This window comes from Nyctibius grandis, chromosome 4 (assembly GCF_013368605.1).
Source record: "Nyctibius grandis isolate bNycGra1 chromosome 4, bNycGra1.pri, whole genome shotgun sequence".
NCBI lineage: Eukaryota > Metazoa > Chordata > Aves > Nyctibiiformes > Nyctibiidae > Nyctibius > Nyctibius grandis.
Genome location: NC_090661.1, coordinates 99,082,048 through 99,096,989, shown reverse-complemented (window position 1 = coordinate 99,096,989; position 14,942 = coordinate 99,082,048).

The following is a 14,942-nucleotide window of genomic DNA, read 5'->3' as shown; positions in this document are numbered from 1 at the left end:
TGTTCTTGTGGTGAAAACTATTTACATGCTGTCTTAGAGCTGGTTCCAGGAACAACCAAGGAACTTCTGTATAAGCTATAGCAAGTCTTGTAGCAATTATTGCTGCTTGACTTAATCCATGGAATATTTTTCTGCTACTGATCTTGGTAAAGCTTCTCTTTGACAATGCACTTGCTTTTTTTGATGGGTTATTACTAGCACGGTCCCTGCCATAGTCACAAGACAAGTCATAAGCAAATTGACTTAGGCTGAATCATGGATCCTGATCACCATCTCTACATGTCCCGGGTGGAGGTGACCTCTTCTGTGTATTCTGTCAACATACATGAACAGCCCCCGAGCTGGAAGAAAACTACAGAGCCAAATTAACATGCTTATAAAGCAGACATAAGCACCTCTGAGACATATTAAATTCAAGTTTAGTATTGCAGTAACACAGGTATCCATATTTTGGTTATGTGTAACAACTGAGAACATGACACAAGGCACTTCCCCTTAGACTGTCAGGGATTATCTGTTTTCTTAAAATTTTATGCTAGGCATAATGGGATCAGTCTCTTCATTGGCCTTTAAACACTGGAATGCTAAACAGAACTGATAATGAATAAAAATAGCAATATCTTTTCATGCACATGGTAGGCTTACAGTTGTGGTACATCTTTTTCCTTATTAATAATTAAATCTTGTTCAGTCAAGCTGAGATTATTAAAATGCTTGACATTCAAGCTCCATAAACACTATTGCATGGCAATTGCCTGGAACAAGTAGCCTGAGTGCTACTACTCTCACCTTCCTTCTCTGTTGGGCAGTTAGATAATGTCAAGTGAAAAGCCCAGAGGAGGCACAAAATAAGGGAAATCTGTTAATAGTAATGGGCCAGGGATGCCAAGTCTGAGCATCTCCAAAGTCACAAAGGAGAGCAAGCAGAGAGCAAAGCAGATCCTGGCCGTGGCTACAGAGTCAACCTTATTGCTGAGCTTGTTTCAGAGCCTGGGCTCTCAAGAGAGATTGATTTTTGCTGGGATCTGTGAAATACAGAGTTCAAAGTTTATGTCTCCCTAAGGCTGGAGAGTGTTCAGACCCAGGACCCAAGTGCATGACCCATCTGTGATCAGCAGAGACATCAAGCAACTTATGGATCATATACTGGAGACACGAGTGAAGGAAAATAGAAGGCAACACTGGATCCTGGTAACAGAAAGTAAGGCAGGTGACAGGTCATCCTGGCGAATACTTTATTACTGTGTGTAACAGATATGGAAATAAACTTAGGTACACTGTTAGTCACTGTGAAACAAACATGCCCTACTAGAAAACCTGGAATTTTAATCAGCAGAGATAAAAAAAAAAAAAAAAAAAAAAGCATAACAATTCTTGAATGGCTTAAAAAAAAAAAAACCTGTAAGCTATTCCCCAAATCTTTAAAACATATTTTCTAATATGCAAACACATAGCTGTCACTATAAGTTGAAGTAAGTGATGTGTGTTGAAGTGTTGAAGTCTGAGGATTTCTTTGATCCCTCAAAATATAAGAGCTACTATATTTGTTCCAATGTTTTAGTAAATTAAAACATGAAGAAATTTGATGGAGTAGAAAATAATTTGGGGATCTGTTTTATACAACAATGGGATGTTTAGTAGGATTGTTATCCAGCATGCTTAAAATATTTAAAAGCATCAGTCTTTAGAGCCAAAAAACTCCAGTTCAACTAGCATGCATAGATGTGCTTATGACTTAATTTGCAATGTCAAGCACTCACAAAACTTCCTGTGTCCTAACTCTATAATATATATAAAGAAGGGAGGTGCAGACAGTTGATGTACACTGCCCAAAGTCACAGGAATTTTGAACAAACACAAATATGTGGTGCTTAGGGATATGGTTTACTGGTGGACTTGGCAGTGCTGGGTTAATGGTTGGACTTAATAAAGGTCCTTTCCAACCAAAATGATTCTATAAATAAATGATCCATAAATAAACAAAAAAAACCACAAACACTAAAACGGCAAAAATTACCCCAAATACTGACTGTTTTCATGTCATCTACAGCACTTGTGGAAGTCCATAAGGCTCCCATGGGATTTAACAGCCTATTCAAAAGAACAGTACAAAACTGTAGTCTTTCAAGTGAACTAAACTCTAAAATGATGCAAAAGACCTTTTGTGACAATCCCATCCTTTTCGCCCCTAAAAAATTAGTAGGAGATGCACAACTTGCTCAAGCATTTGTTTTCTCCAGGTGCTGCCCTCAAGCTCTGCTCTCCTGCCAGCAGCACTTCAAAACAGTCAGGGACACCTATGACTGTTCCCAAACTCACTGGTAGGTAGCTCATAGTCTTGCCTTGTCAGCTCCAATTAAAAATAGTTAACATTTTCTTCTCCTCCTGCCTCTTTCCCCTGAATTCCTTTCGCGGTGAAAAGTGATTTTTGACATCCTGCTTCATCTTCCCTAAACTTGATTTACAGGTCTAAGATTTGGGAGAGATGGCAGGATTTTAAAATACAAATGAGGAAAGGGTGTGTTTAATGGTCTGGCAAAAGTAATGAAATGGAAACAGGGAATTTTTTCATATATATTTGTCATTGCCCCAGTTAAGTCAATTAATACCATATAAAAAATGGAAATTGAGACTTTTTCTGCTATTTAATTCCCATCTCCCATCTACAAGCTCACTACATTCAAAAGGACCAGTATTGCAAGAAGCTCGGCAGTGTTGAGGTTTGTGTGTACTGGTGGCATCCACAGTTTGGGAGAAACATTATCCTCAGAAGCTATTACAGAGGCATCTAATGGGAACTGATTAAATAATAGTTATTGTTCTAGATGTTGTGGTACTTCTAGTTAAGAGTTAGAGTGCAGCTATGTTGAAGGGTAAAACCTGACAGAACAATAAAGCAAAATGAGTCCATTATCCCAAGTAAAGTCTCTAATTTCTCTCGGTTTTTTTCAATTCTGAAAAAGACAGTTTGTGACTAAAAAATGCCTTCTAAACTGGTATTGTCATCATCAGCAACCTTAGAACTTGCACAGTCATTTTCATCTCCAAAGCACTTCATGCACATTAAAGCAGTTAATCCTCACAGAGCTCTTGTGAGCAAAGGTCATTACAGTCATCCACTTCACCTCAAGAGAATAAAGGGTTTGTTTCTGCAGGCTCACCTGCTAACTGACTCAATGCTTATCTCATTTATGGCCCTGGCAGGGCCATGCAGTGGCGTGCCCCTATAGCCATGCTCCCCCTTGCATCACATTTTGTGGCACAGTCTCTTCCCTGCCCTCAGCACACACCATGGGCCTGACCAGAGGAAAGACCCACTCCCCGGATACTTCATCTACAGCTCTTATGTACTAATGCCAGGGAAAATTGCCTTTCACATCCATTAAGTCTGCACCAACAGAAATAATGATGCTCGTGTAAATGAGATGAGAGAAGAGTTACACCTCCACCTCTTGGAAAACCCCCTGAGCCAGAAGTTTCTTCTTGCTGCTCTTGGCTCGGAGTCAGCGGTGAGGGAAGAGACTGAATGTGTGTCTCAGACCATCTCTGCTTCATGATGATCACTGTGCCAAATGGTTGCTGTGAACCGCACCTACACAGATCCTGCCCCGAGCAGCCCCAAGGGGCAGCCATGCTCCTGCTTCCTACCAAATGAATCATCAGAGCCTGTGGGCACTGACCTGCAGATGGAGTACCCATGGTCTGTATTAGCGCTTGGGCTGCCTGGAAGATAAAATAAGGTGGGTTTGGGGGTGGTTTTTTTGTTGTTTTTTTTTTTTTTTCTTCAGGCATAGTCAGTGCTAGCAGAAATTCAGTTGCTAGTTCGGGATCAGATCTCACATCACATCAATCTCCTCAGCTCCATGTTCATGGTACCCTATATGCTCTTGCCCCTGCTCCTTTTAATGCAGCAAAGCCTTGAGCCCTGCTCCCATCTTTAACAGCATCATCTTGTGTGTGGTTGAGCTAGCTGTGTAACAAGCTTTGGCTAGTTCCTTGGTTAAAATGCACAGCCTAAAAGTCAAATGCCCAGAGCCTACCTGGAAGGGAATAGTCCATGCCCTCGTACCCAGGGCAGCACAGCTTCACCTGCTCAGCATCTCCTCACGGGGACAGGTCAATTAACATGCATGCGGATCACTGCAAGTGTGACACACCATATCGTCTTTGTCAGAAACACATTCCTTAAGTTTTTCTTTCCAGTACATTATGTTTGTACTTAGAGAATACAGTGTTAATGATGCAGTCATTAAGATGGCAAGGTGAGGCAGGAGAAGCAGGCTTGCAGTTAATCAGGGACTTTAAAGTCTCATTATAGCCCAAGTTAAGATTACTTTTTTCCCTCCTTTTAGAATTCTGTTAAGCCAAAAACCTATCCAGATCCCCAGGAAGAGATGTTGAGATACGCATCAAGCTCCTCCCAAGGTCTGCCAAAGGTTTTATCTGGAAAGCAGAGTTCTGCTTTTGATTTGAAGCTGTATTTGCAGACTTAGTGCCTCAAAACAAAACGTTTCATCTTCAAACAGGCATTTTGGGATGAAATTTGACTTTGTCAGAAGAATTCAGAACAGGTCCCCTCAGGACTTAAGCAGCACTCACTCATTTCTCCTTTCCTGCCTATTCACTTTCATTCCCCCACACCCTTTAATTTTTTTTCTGCTGTGGAGACAGGAGTGGAAAAGCATCTCAGTGCTGATTCTTTCCCTCCCTTCTTTTATTCTGTGTAACCAAACCAACAGCAACTTCAGGACCTTGCAAGACTGAAATAATAATTAACAAGACTGAAATAATAATTAACAAGACTGAAACAATAATTAACACAAAGATCTGAAGCACCAAAGTAAGAAGCAGGAAGGATAAATATTTAACACTGTCTGCTTCTTGTCTAAAGACAAACAAAGATTGATTTTTAGGATTCACCTCCACAGCATTTCAAACCGCCATGAAGTAACTTCATTAGTATGAGACATTGATCTAACAGTCTGAGTAAGATGTCACCATTGTTTAAATTCTGCTGGCTGAGCCACCTGGGTGTAAAACCTTATTTTAAATCTCTATATTCAGAGGGCAGTCAATATGTTGCTTTGCTTCTATAATTTCACATGGTCTTGTGCACTGAAGTAAAAAAAAATTTAAACCTAAAATATTCACAGTGGGCTGCAAAGGATTAACCCCTTCTGAATCCAGTCTGATTTCTATACTCACTGGACAAGCAAAGGTTTGCAGAAGATAACATGCAAATGCCAGATGGAGATTATCCATTCCTTACAGTATGAAGGACTGAGTTTTATTGCATTGCACAGTGACCAAATAAAGAAATAAAATGTTTAAAATGCTATCACCAAATTGTGTTTATGGTGATTGAAACTGAAGGAAACCATGTGCTTGAGGATGAATAAAATTGAGGGTGTGTGAAAGAAATGATACAGGAGAGAGAAACTCGATACTGGTTATGTTCACAATTTTCTTCTCAGATTTTTCTCTGCTTCACAATCATTCACTGGATCTGGGTTCACAATGGATCTTTAATAATACACCAGTGGATGAAGCTTCTCCTCTTCTTGTTAAACTTGTGATATGCTATTCTGTTGTCCACTGTGTATCTTCATGTCCTGTATTTTTTGGCAGTACTCAAAGGTCTTATCTGTAACACTGAAACTGTCTGTTCAAGACTGATAAGAAATTTACTTTGGCGTGGAAGAAAAATTTAAAAGGAAAGAGATAAAACTTATGGATTTCTATTTATTTTCCCCCCAGGGTATTAAAGTAGGGGGAAAACTTCTGTCTTTAGCACTGAGAATTGCCTAACTTACTTTAAACACACCTTTCCACTAATGTCCAATTAAAAAGTATAAATTCTTTGCTCTTCTTAACCACCATAACAGAAGAACAGTAGCAAGGTATTTACCTCTCCTTTCTTCAAGGTATTGCTCTGATTCCTTACCTCCCCTTTCTTCAAACACCAGTAACAAACAAGCAGTAAAAACGTGCTTAAACTCTCCCATCTGAAGCAAGCATCATTTTCTTGGAGTGGACTTAAGAGCATATAGATGAATGGACCAATTTGGGTGAAGGGACACTGCAACCAAAATTTTGCGAGCACCTCCATCTCTAGAGAGCAATGGATAAAGCCATCAGACATAGCCCTGATTTAGTAAGGGAGAGCTACATGCCAGTCTAACTTCAAACACATGACATACCAGGAAGTTAAAACCATTAAAAACAAGGAAAGGTGTAGAGCTATTTTTTTCTCAAAACAAATTTGCCTAATAAAAATCCGATAGTCACACAATTGTTACTATTTTAAAGCTCTGCTAAGGAACTCCAGTTGGCTGATGTGTTTTGGATCAGGAAATAAAATAATTTTAGGAAGAACTTCCATTCAAAAATTAAAATTTGATTCTGGTTAAAACTTTCACATTTCACTTTGTGTTTCAGTGATAGTACTCACTGAAACACTTTTTGGATGAAAAAGTATATTTGGATTTTGGTATTAACCTTTTATATGAAGGAAGAAAGTAAGGAGGATATAATATTTCTTGTATTTATCTCAGATGTTCCCATAAAGAACGCTGACATTTTCTGACTAGCTATAATAAAAAAAAAGAATCTTTATATGAGTTAATTTGCTGCAAAATCAGCTGACTTCCCACACATACACAGACCGATCCTTTTGGCATTCTCATAAAGAGTCCTGTAGCTAGTTTATATAAGGATTTATCTACGAAGGTATATTCCAGGGGAAAAAAAAAAAAGCTGTTAACTTTGGTTTCGACTGTAATACCCGCAATGATTAATGTCCTGTTGAGATTGTTCAGAAAGTCTTATACTGTGAAAAAGATAAAACAATATGTGATTACAAGTTTTGTTCTGTCTAAAATAAAGCCCCTCTCCAGTCTCCCTATGCAATCCTATTTGTTTCCTTTGCAGTTTTTGTTTCCTGCCCAAATATCCAAATTAATCATCTTCCTTCAAACTTAAAGAACATTATGAAGATCACCACAAAGCAGAACCCGAGAAATGTTCCCATTGGCATTTCATTGTCAAGATTGATTTTTTTTTTATGCAAATCTCAGCATAAAACACCAAATCCACTATTCTAAGCTTTGTGAAACGGACTGCACAAAATATGCAACAACAAAACAGAATCACTGCAAATACTTATGTGTATATTTTTCAAGAAGATACAGTGTAGCGCTCAAACTTACCAACATTCATTAAGCTCTCTCAATTGATGACAACTGGAGAACAAGTTAAATTAGCGTATTGCTTAATGTGAAATCAGCTGTTACCATGACCCTGTATAGTCCACAAAGAACTCTACCATTAAGAATATTCTTTTTTGGAAAGTTTTTAGTAAGCAAAGGAGAAATTTCAGTCTTAAATGAATATGGTCTTTTGCTTTCCTACTGCACCTTGTTTACAACAGAATGCATTTATACTAACCTGTTTCCTTACCGCTAAAAGCACTGTGAACAGAAAAAGCTGTCAGAAACTCTAAGTTTAATGTAAGTTGTTTTCAACCACCCATGGTTGAAAGGGAATTGAATTATGTTTTTTCCCTTCTGTTTTTCTGAGCAGCCCAAGCAGTGTAATCATTCATGTATGAGAAGATGAAAGATGCAGAGCACGTTTGTCTCATAGGGTGGTTGAAGCTGAGGAGTATCTAAGTATACATGTTGAGCAGTAGCATGCCACGAAGAAATGGAGCATTTGGGGCATTAAACCTTTCTCAATGTCAAAGACGCTATGGATTGAAGGGGTGTCAAAATTAGCCTCTTACCTAAGGGTCAGGTCTAAGGCACTTTGGCAGCATAATTTGGGAAGCACACACTGCTGCTGCTTGGTGGAGAGACAGAGACCTTGTGTCTCTCATGCAGCCCATCTGGCATCTCCCACAAGCACCGAATTCACTTATCCAACACAAACAAGTGAATAAGCCCTGTGTGTTTAATACTTCACAGAATTTCATTTTAAAGGGAACTGAAAAAAAGTAGGAAGGAAGGAATCAGTCTGACTATTCATACAACAAACTGCGCACTGTTCTTGGTCAGGGCTAATTTCATTATTTGCATGTTTTGCTGGTTGGCAATTGAAGAGAGACACTAACTCACACAAACTGAAACTACGTAAATGAATATGGGTATTTTATCTCCACAAAATAGAATAAATTCAAGTGGTTTATTCAGATGAATACTATTATTCTGGCAGTCACACCTCAATGCCTGAATACTGCTGTTTGGGAAGAAATCCACATACATCTTGGTCATCAAGCCAGGATTCCTTTGAACAAAGAAAAAAAGCTAGATTTTTTTTTTCCCCATACTTTTCTTTGATTGGTAAGCAAGTGAGCTGTGAATTCAGCTGCAGAAGTAAACCTGGCAAATGTACGAGATCATCTAGTTTGAGGATGCATTCAGTCATAGGTGTACAGAAGCTCCAAACTTCAGACCAATGGACTGATTCCTTTCTCATTCAATGTTTAGGAGTGTTGAGACATAATGGGTCGTTAAAGGCCTATTTCTAAATGCCATGATAGCTGCATCGCAAGATTAAGGAACAATTTTATTTATTTATTTATTAAAAGCCTCAATCATTTAAACCAGATTGCTGTGTAAGAAAAGGAAGTGAATTCCTTTTCTTTAAAGAATGAAAAATTTCAGCCTTGGGGCTCTCAAAAAGAGTTCGATTCTTATGGGCTGCACACTAGAGAGAGCATATAAGGGTAGAACGAGGACAAATTTTATGCTTAAAACCTTCATCATTACTTCTTTCATTTTGGAGGTTTTCATAATTACTGCAAGCAGGTTACAGGAGTAAAGTATAGAGGCAGTGTCTCACCACAGAGAGTCCACTCACCAGGACACTCACATGGCAGAATGAGCTTATGTCTGTGCTTATATCCTGAGAGCGTGCTGTAAAGGCTGCTGCTTTATTGGGAGTGTAGCAGTGCTCGCACAAATTTGCTCATCTTCAGTGAAACAACACGTGCATTCATAGGCCAAGTGCTGGATGCCTTCAGCTTATTTGAGAGGTTGTGTTCCTTTACAGGATCAAATAGTCTTCCAGGATAATAGATTAACACTTTACTAACCATACTGTAAGCACTCTGGGGCATCTCAGCAGGACTCAATGCTCAGAGGCATGTGATTAATAGACTTAATACACATTTCACAGAATCATTCAGCTTGGAAGAGACCTCTGGGATCATCGAGTCCAACCATTGTTTGTGTTTATTTAGCTTTACAAGTTTTCCTAAATTAGAAAATACTATATTATCAAGAGGCTGTTCCATACAGTTTTGTACAAGATGCTTAACAGATAAGGGCAATGATCCTATTCTAGCTATTTCTGATGGTCAACCAACACCATGAAGGACTGGGTACAGTCATTATTATACTCTTAAAAGCATAAAGTGAAATCAAGGGTAGAAGTCTGGTTAGGTAGGAAAAAATTACAAATATAAAAAATAAAAAAACCCAAACATTAAATACCACAAAAAATAACATACATGAGAAATTTATATTGAACTTCTGCAAAAATTACTGTTTGGCTCAGGTAGCAAAATCTTTATCACACACTGTGCAAATGGCAGCTTAATTGATTTAGCTGGCAAGCCTGAGGCAGTTTCATAGGTAAGAGAATACATTCGTTCTGTATTGTAACTACATCAGTGCTTTGTAGCTTATTTCTTTGTACCATTATATCATTTCCTCTGACTTATTCACATGGTTTTATAATCACCACCATTAAGTGATAACACTTAAAACTTCAGAGGAAGAACATTCAGAATCTTAGCCAAAGCTCCTCTACACTCTTTATTTGTTATTTGCAATGCAATGCAGGGTCAACTACAATTTTAGTCATCATTGTTCTTCTTTAACGAGGATGCAGTTTACTGACAGTAAAAAAATCTAGGACTAACATGTTTGCAGTCTAAGAAACGGCTCATAGTTCAGAGCTGGGAACATGACAGAAATCAAAATCCAAGGTATTGGGCACAGCATGGCAATGACAGCACTCCTGGCCCTGCTTTTGGTTTGCTGTTTAACACGGGCCAGGATATTTAATGTCTTTGGTTGAGCCCCAGCCCTGCTAGAGCCCCATGGCAAGAGGCCAGATGTGTCTGACAGGTTCAGACTTACACCCTGTGTGTTGGGCCATCTGTGAAATGGACTCTCACCACTTGGTTTCTAAAATTTCTTGTTCTTTCCTTTTAAATCATGACTTTCAAAAAAGCTTTAAGGAGCCACAGCTCTAAATCCCAGTCAGAATTCATGGAAAGTTGGCCAAGTTTATCCCCTAAATCTCCTTAGAAATCCCAGGCTGCATTTTATTTTACTTTGTTTCCACAACTCTGCTTTGTTTTCTGTTGCTTGAGTCCATCCTTTGCTGGAGTTTCTGATCCAGCTGCATGGGGCTTTTGAAGAACGACACAGAGTACAGACTGGGAGGTTGAGTGTGCAAAGCTGGTAAACCCCACGCGTAGGGCAGCGTCTGGAGTGCTGTTACACAAAGGCAGGCAGGTGGGAGAACCAAACATGTAATAAACAGCTAGTACTTTTGTTTAAATGAGATTCTCGAAAATGTAATAAGAAATCACAGCACGACAATACAGTTCCTCACCCACCGTTTGCCTAAGCGCCAGTTTTAAGAGGCTGCAGCGTGCAAATGTGCAGGACTCGGTCATGTCAGAGACAAGCATTTCACAGCCCACTTCCTGATGTTTCAGGCTGTCCATTTCCCACAACAAAAGCTCTTCAGCTTTGAGAAGCAGAGGCTTTGGGACACCATGCATGCTGCCTGCCTGGGCCCAGGACCAGGTCACAACCAGCAGCCCTGCCAAACAGGCAGCAGGTGCTCTCGGCTTCCCAGCAACAAGCAGGGCACGCACGAGGGTCTCAGTGCCACCAGGTTCTAGTGTCTGGCTCTGTCATTGGCACGTCATGTCTTCTCAGACAATTTTCTGTGCTTTTTTTCTCCCCCTGCTTCCTAATGTGCAGTTTGCCTGTCTTGTCTATAAATCTAAAACCCTTTGGGGCGGATATTTTTCTGACTGCCTATTTGTACTGGCACAGACCTCAGCTGAGTTCTCTAGGGCCTTAACTTATAATTCCCTGACTGCTTTTTTCTGCTTGAGGCATTGTATTTTTCTCTCAGACAGTGAGTATTTCAGAACATGAATCTGGAAATCTACATACTGCTTTATTACAAAAGTGTTTATGCTCCTAGTCCTTTCTTCTTGCAATAGCTGTATAATGAAACCAGAAAGTAAGAACCTTTCATAATAAAATTTGATGTAGACATGCCTGGAGTATGAAATCGGAACGACTCGGTGATGGGAAAAGCTGCCATCAATCATGGCAGGCAGACTGCTCCCCCCAACAGCAGTTGGAAACAGAGGCATATTCAGTAATGCAATAACGGCTGCAGTAGAAAACGAGTAGGAAACATTATGATGCTAGTCACTACATACTTAGTGTTTTAACTGACCTGCACATCAAATTTGTGAGTGATGGGTACAGCAAAAAATTGCACTGAAGTCATCAAGCTGCAACTGCTTACGTTAAGGCTGAAGAGCTCTGGCTCTTAGTTGTACGTGTCTGAAGACAGTGATCTGTGCTCTCTCTGACACCCCCTCCCATACTCCCCCAAATAATCCAGGGAAAAGGCACAGCCAGAGGATGATTCACCCCACCTTATCCCTGGATAGGATGAATTGACTGCTCAAAGGTCTACTGTTTTCCATGGTCTGTAGAGATGACTTAGATTAGAAGCGTGACTTTAAAATAGCTGTTTCAAAGAAAGAAGCTTCCTCACAAGTTCAACTTGGTTTTTTTTTTAAAGTCTTAACCGGATAAGGCACTTTGATGGAATTCACACTACAGTACTTAACTAAGCATCACACAATCATGAACACATATTCACCTTCGTGTCATGTTATGCATTTTATAAAGCAAGAGAATAGAGTTGTCCTCCTCTCCCCTGCTCCCCGAGGAGCAGCAGAGGCAGCTCTTTCTCTAAGAGTCAGAATAGAAACCCTAGCTTTTCTTTATTTACATTAGTTAACTCTTCTTAGGATTGCCTACATGTTTTGTTGAGGAACTGGGAGATATGCAGTGTAACAAAGCTCTAAGTACCCAAATTTCACTAGTTCTCTTCAAAACCTACATGAAAGCCTGACAACCTTCTTTCATTGATAGGAGAGAATGAAAAGAGATTATTAAATTAAACTTCAGTTTTGCCTTGATATAAAATAAACAGTCATAAATCATGGTTTAGACAGATAAAAACTTTCTTGTTGAAGCAAAACAGTTGTGCTTGCAGATTTCTTTTAAACTTTTATTAAAAGGGTAGAAACTAACTGAGATTTTTGTAACAAGACAAAACAAACCCTAATGCAAAATATAATAACTTTTACCACATAATTCTTTGAAAGTAAACTCTAAATAATGTATTTAATCCTTAATTAATCAAGTGAATAATGCTGAATGCAAAGCCTAACACAAGACAGCCTTATAGTCCAGAAAAGCCTCCAACGCCTTCATGAATAACCCTGCAGGCCAGAACTATTCAAAGATCAAAGTATCAAATCAAAAAATATTTGACTGCCATGTCATGTGAATTCAAGCAGCTGAAAATCATTTTATTGAGAGAGAAAATGCTCATAAAACATATCATACATGTTCAGGCAAAAAAGTCAGAGCCATAAGTTATAATTATGCAATTTTTCTCTCCAAGGATCGCTTATTTTCAGACTTTTTCTTTCTATGAAAGAGATGAAAATATGTTGGGAAAGAATTAAGTTTCTGGGAGAGAAAAATAGTTTTTATTGTCAACAAAAAAGAAAAAATCACTAGGATCATAGGAAATTTCTTAAGTGAACTCTCCAGAAACTTTAAGTCAGCAAATGTGAAAGAAAAAATACTAACATGAAAAAAGGATATTCTGGACTGGGTCCTTCTAGTCCATGAAGTACTACATGTCAGTCAATACTTGTCCATTAATATATGCAGCACACAGTACGAATAAATACATTTCTTCATTTTTTTTCCGTGTGTCACATGCAGATCTGAACCACTAATCTAATAATGAAAATAGCACCTCATGTCACGCTGTTGCAACAATTTCAGATTTAGCCACTCATCATGACAAACATATTGCAGTAAAAAAACGAAGCCCATATTTTGTTACTAAAAGATCCTTTTATTCCTCAGTATGGGGGAAAAAAATAGTTACTATGTTTTATCTGGTATAAATAAGTATGCAAACCAGGTAGCAAAGTTGTGTAAGCCTGAGCTCTTTGATTTTAAAAAAAATTGAAAAACAATTAGTTGAGATTATGTCTCCAGCATGGACACCTATTCAGTCACTCCAGAAATAAATATTACAGACCTGCTTTCAGCAGAAGCCAAGTAAAAAAACAACTAGAATTATATTGTAGGAAATTTTGCTTAATGGAGGAAATGAATTCGCATTTTATGGCTGTTTACATATATTTGTGATACACGTAATATGGTATGACCTTCAGGAGTAATAAAATTTGAGTTTTCATCTCATCAGAAACTATTTAGCATGCTGCAGTTTGCTAAGGTATGCCATCACTCCAAACTGTGAAATAATAAACCCGTCAGACTTATTTCCCTGAAGGATACTGACTCTTGGCTGACACTTTGAATGGTACAAACTTATTATAATTGCTCTATAAAAACAAGACTTATGCAAGGGCAACTTTTTACCAAAGCATTCTCTTAATGGCTTGACAAAAATACATCATTTTCCTTCAGCTGCTTAGAGTTATCTTTAGCTGAAATCAGGTGAGTTACCACTAGTTTCTCCACTATAACCTTTGCAATAACAAGGATCAATATTTCTGTTCACCTCAGAGTATCAAAACACAGAGCAAAATTGCCATTGCTATAAATCCATGAATGACAATGGCACTAGGCTGACAAGTGAAAAAATAGCATTACAAGTAGCGTTTCTCAATAAATACATTTTTAAATATCTCATTTGTAACTTCTTTGCCTAGAGTAATATTGTCAAGCTTCAAGTGAGTTATATCATGCTTGCTAAACGCAATGCATTAAGACTACCCATTCAGTGGATTGAGACTATCCACTGAAGCTTTATACCAGTTAAGTATGACAGCTAAATGGAGTTATTTGCCTTTAGAAGATGACAAATATACAGATGAATCACGGACTTCAGATTTCAGCCAGCCTCATATCAAATCAAGATTTGTGCTGTTACCAAACAGAAAGGTGAATCACATAAAGGACTAGATCACAGGCGAGGGAGAAACAACGTAATTAAGCGACACTCCCAACACTCAAACAGCTTGATGTGTCCAAAACATCTCATAATTCTTTTGATTAAAATGTTATATCCCACAAAGTACCACAGGCAGATGATCTTATTGTATTTCACCTACTAGCAATACATAAATAAGGCAAAATGACACATGAAATCAACACCCAGTAGAATAGCGGGAAGCAGCTTAATTCAAGAACATTTTTCCTGGATTCAAAGCATGCTTTGTTAATGTTTTGAGCATAAACCCTATAAAACATATGATACCTGATAGCAAAATTTTATAGACACCCAGAGAATTCACAATGCAGGTTTTGAGCAAGTCTGAGACATGTATAGAAGGACTAACATTTTGAAGACCTTCCTTTTGCAGCCAAGGGGTGATCTCCTCAAAGTCAGAGATGCCTCATTTAGATTTTCACTCTAATTAGTAAAAGTGCAACTCTGATTCCAGAAAAGTAGAAGAAAAAAGGAGTTTGGGCATGCATGCATGCTTTGAAACATCATGTGAATTGACCAGAAAACCCTAAAGTGAAGATACAGTGATCAGGATGAGGAGTTCAGCTCTCTAAGAGAAAGTGCTGTTGAATGTTCCCTTAACTTTTCAGTCCTAAGATCTGAAACCTGCC